Raw genomic sequence first — 5,043 nt, 5'->3', positions numbered from 1 at the left:
TTTGAGGTTGCTGTGAGCTGTGACACCATGGCACTCTACTAAGGGTGACATAGTGAGACTCTGTCTCAAAAAAAAAAAAAATTAAAAGAAAAGGGTAAGAATCATTTGGTTATCCCAGAAAATAAAATAGGCTTCCTGCCACTTACTTTGGGTGGCACCTATGACTTGTCAGAGCCCATCACCTGCCTCCCTCTGACAATCCTCCCATCCCACTCAGCACAGAAGCTGCAGGCCCCAATCAACTGACCACCCAGCCTAGGCTGAGGGAGTGGGCCATTACAAGCCCACATTAAGATTTTGAGTGCTGTCTCCCCACCTGGCAGACACAGAAACGTGAGCTAGAAAGGTGCTAGACTTACTGATGGATGGCTTGGAGGAACTTATGCTGGTGTTTCTGAAGCCGGGCTTGGTCTGGCTTCTTCACTAGCCTGGTGTGTTTATAGATGAGCCACATCTCCCTGAGAACTTTAGCAGCAGCATTTTTTACCTTTCACGGACATGCACAGTCCAGGCAACGATGATCCAGGAAGAGATGCTAAAGACAAGCAGCACCGAGCTGGGGCAGATGGTCATGAACGTCTTCATGATAAAACGTGTGTTGAAAGTGATCTTGTTGAGTTGAGGGCTCCGATACTGCGGCTCAGGCATCTGTGAAGATCTTACTATGCAGGAGCATGACACTGCCCAGCAGATAGAGGCACAGAAACATAAGGATGGACAGCAACATGTCTACATCAGCCTCTACCACTGATGGCACTTATGTGAAGGCCAGCCGAGCACTCCATGTGAAGCGGTAATGGCCAGGCACAGGGTGGATGGCATACACAGCCAATTCCAGCAAGATGAGGAAGCCAGGAAGACATGCTCACATCTCATGACCAGTCATCTGCTCCATTATCCACCATGAACAGCTGGACCTCCCAGGAGTGGTACAGAACCATGAGGCCCAGTAGGATGACAGTGGGGAGACTGATGAAGCATTTGAATGCAAATGAGTACAGAGACTCCTTGGTGTACACTCCCCAGGATAGCTCTGTTTTTGTCACCATGATGATGCCAAACATGCCAAAGATGAGGGCATAGTCACTGAGGCACTTCTGCTTCTCAAAGGTGCCCACTGGTGGCCCAGGTGGTGGCCTACATTTGGGGGCTTTCCTGAGCCCTCCTGCCCACCCTCCTCTTCTTCCTCATCCTCCTCCTCATCATCCTGGTCCTAGGGCTGCCCCCCGAGGGGCTGCTGGGCAAGTACAGAGTACCAGGCTGGCTCACTCTTGGCCACTACCACCTGGAGTCCTGGACTACATGGAGGCTGAGGGGAGAAGCCAGCTTCGAGGTCCAGAGGGTCACAGCTCAGGCACCCGTCCTGCTGACCAGCCTGCTGCCATTGTGGCTGTGGCTGTTCAGGACTACCTGAGTGAAGGGATTGGGCTCGCTGCAGGCCACCTGGGGTCCAGCATGGCTCAGTGGCTGGGATCCTGTGCTGACTGGACAGAGACGGCCACAACAGCTGGAGTCCCTGCTCCCAACCCATGTGCAGAGACAAGTGCAACAATGCCCAGATATTTTTAGAGACAAGGTCTCACTCTTGCTCAGGCTGGTTTCCAACCCATGAGCTCAAGGCAATCCACCTGCCCCAACCTCCCAGAGTGCTAGGATTACAGGCGTGAGCCACCATGCCTGGCCTAACTAGTGTATATAATTCTATATTCTTTGGCCGGTCTCTTAGTCCTGTTTAACAGATCAGTTTAGTTAAACAGCTATGTCTCATTTTATGAGCTGGTATTTCAGACAAGGCTGGAATCTAATACAGGTGGGCCACAGTTTTTTCTTTTTGAACCATTTCTCTCTCTCTAATTTCTCACTTTACTAAAAACAAATTACAGCAGAACTGATTTAATTGACAAAATAAATTGTACTTTCAATATACTGAGTCTGATTATTTGCATAAAGTGCAATAAATATAGTTATTAGCCATCCAGGCTTTCTTCCTTTTAAAATTGGCTTTGTTGGCTCCGTGCCCATAGCACAGTGGTTACAGCGCCACCATATGCACCAAGGCTAGCAGGTTGGGGGGAGGGCAGTGAGACAACAATGACAACTGCAACAAAAAATAGCTGGGGGGCTTGGCGCCTGAGGCTCAAGCGGCTAAGGCACCAGCCACATACACCTGAGCTGGCTGATTCGAATCCAGCCCAGGCCTGCCAAAAACAATGACAGCTGCAACCAAAAAATAGCAGGGCGTTGTGGCAGGTGCCTGTAGTCCCAGCTACTTGGGAGGCAGAGGCAGAAGATTTGCTTGAGCCCAGGAGTTGGAGGTTGCTGTGAGCTGTGATGCCACAGCACTCTACCAAGGGTGACAGCGTGAGGCTCTGTCACAAAAAAATAAAAATAAAAATATAGGGCGGTGCCTGTGGCTGAAAGGAGTAGGGCACTAGCCCCATATACCAGAGGTGATGGGTTTAAACCTGGCCCTGGCCAAAAACTACAAAAAATAAAAAAATAATAAAAAAAAAATTTAGAGGTTAGGCAGTGCCTGTAGCTCAGTGGGTAGGGCACCAGCCACATACAACGAGGCTGGCGGGTTTGAATCCGTCCCAGGCCAGCTAAAGCAACAATGACAACTGGAACAGAAAAATAGCCAGGTGTTGTGGCGAGAACCTGTAGTCCCAGCTACTTGGAAGGCTGAGGCAAGAGAATCGACTAAACCCAAGAGTTCGAGGTTGCTGTTGCTGTGAGCTATGATGCCATAGCACTCTACTCAGGGTGACAGCTTGTCTCAAAAAAAAAAAAAATTAGGTCAGTGGGGTTGTAGGAATAGAAGTAGATTTGCACTGACATGAAGAACAATTGGATGAAGAAAAACATAACTTAAAAATATATATCACTGTCGTGGTACCTGTAGCTCAGGCGGCAAGGCGCCAGCCACATACACCAGAGCTGGCGGGTTTGAATCTCAGCCCAGGCCTGCCAAACAACAATGACAATTACAACCAAAAAATAGCCAGGTATGGTGGCAGGCACCTGTAGTCCCAGCGACTTGGGAGGCTGAGGCAAGAGAATCACTCAAGCCTAGGAGTTGGAGGTTGCTGTGAGCTGTGATGCCACAGCACTCTACCCAGGGGGACAGCTCTGTCTCAAAAAAAAAAAAAAAAAAAGAGTGGCATTGCAGATCAATGGGGGAAAGGATGGAGTATTCTCTAAATAGTGCTGGATCAGTTGATTATCCACATAGAAAAAAGTGAAACGAGATCTCTACCTCATACTTTATACAAAAATTGATTCTGCATGGATTAAGGACTTAGATGTGCAAGGCAAAAATTTTAAACTTTTTAGAATATATAAGAGAATATTTCTTTCTTTCTTTCTTTCTTTTTTTTTTTTTTTTGAACTCAAGGTGGTGGGATTAGCTTAGGTTTTATACATTTTAGGTAGACAGGAATTTCAAGTGAGGTCATAAATCAATATATGGAAAACATGCATTGGTTTGTCCCAAGAAGGTGGGACATCTGGAAGTGGGTGGGGGGGCCTTAAAGGTGAGAGGTGGCTTCAAAAATTTTTTGGCTGCTGGCTTGGCACCTGTAGCACAGTGGTTACAGCACCAGCCACATACACTAAAGTTGGAGAGTTCAAACCTGGCCCAGGCTAGCTAACCAACAATGACAACTGCAACAAAAAATAGCCAGGTATTGTGGCGGGCACCTGTGGTCTCAGCTGCTTGGGAGGCTGAGGCAAGAGAATTGCTTAAGCCCAGGAGTTTGAGATTGCTGTGAGCTTCCGCCATGGCACTCTACTGAAAGAGTGACACAGTGAGACTCTGTCTCAAAAAAAAAAAAAAAAAAGATTCTTTGGCTGACAATTGGCTGAAGGAGTTAGGCTTTGTCTAAAAGACCAGGACTCAGTAAAAAGGAATGCTTAAGGCTAGGCACCTGTAGCTCAAGCAGCTAAGGCACCAGCCACATATACCAGAGCTGGCGGGTTTGAATCCAGCCCGGGCCTGCCAATCAACAATGACAACTACAACCAAAAAAATAGCTGGGTGTTGTGGCAGGCACTTGTAGTCCCAGCTACTTGGGAGGCTGAGGCAAGAGAATTGCTTAAGCTCAGGAGTTGGAGGTTGCTGTGAGCTATGATGCCATAGCACTCTACCCAGGGTGAGAGCTTGAGGCTCTGTCTCTAAAAAAAGAGGAATGCTTAAGATAAAGGGTATGGTGGCTCTGCACCCGTAGCACAATGGTTAGGGCACAGGCCACATACATGGGGGCTGGTGGGTTTGAACCCAGACCAGGCCTGCTAAACAACGATGACAACTGCAACAACAACAAAAAATAGCCAGGTGTTGTGGTGGGCGACTGTAGTCCCAGCTACTTGTGAGGCTGAGGCAAGAGAATTGCTTAAGCCCAAGAGTCTGAGGTTGCTGTGAGCTGTTTTGTCGCAGCATTCTACCGAGGGTGACATGCTAAGACTCTGTTTCAAAAATAAATAATAAATAAATAGTATGGTGTGTTGTTTTGTTTTGTTTGAGGCAGTCTCACTCTGTCTTCCTGTATAGGGTGTGGTCATCATAGCTCACAACAACCTCAAACTCTTGGGCTTGAGCAATCCTCTTGTTACTAGAATTTCTTTCTGCAGTAGGTCCTTGATCTTGGGGATTCAAAGAATGAACCCACAGACCACAGATCAGTGGTAAGATAGGATTTATTAGTCAGAAAGTGATACAGGGTTCCCCCCATTCAAGTATGGACAGGGGACCCAGTTTTCCTACGCTTAGGTAAGTTCATGAAGGGAACACCCTGACCTTTTGCTCTGAGCTGGTGGGACTGCATTTATTCCTTTGTCGATAACACTCATTAATGATGAAAACGTGTTTCTATTTTCCAAGTCCTAACCAGGTGTAAATTGTAAATCAAGACCTAATACTTCTACATAAAAATCCCACATAGCGACTCCTCAGTTAGTTCTTGCCCTCTGCCAGAAGCTCTGGTGCCTTTTTCTCCTTCTGTATTCCTTTCTAGTTTCTAAGTAAAATCCTGTCTTTTTTTTTTT

At 47.1% G+C, this 5,043-nt stretch overlaps 1 pseudogene; it reads right to left on the bottom strand.

Moving 5' to 3' along the window:
- Window positions 1-483: 483 nt before the first annotated feature.
- Window positions 484-5,043, bottom strand: part of LOC100960232 — a 7,706-nt pseudogene continuing 3,146 nt past the window's right edge.

This window comes from Otolemur garnettii, unplaced genomic scaffold (genome assembly GCF_000181295.1).
Source record: "Otolemur garnettii isolate 467f Iridium unplaced genomic scaffold, OtoGar3 scaffold00219, whole genome shotgun sequence".
In the NCBI taxonomy this organism is placed as follows: Eukaryota; Metazoa; Chordata; class Mammalia; order Primates; family Galagidae; genus Otolemur; species Otolemur garnettii.
The sequence above is the reverse complement of the archived record's forward strand: the minus strand, read 5'-3'. Positions and strand labels throughout refer to the sequence as shown.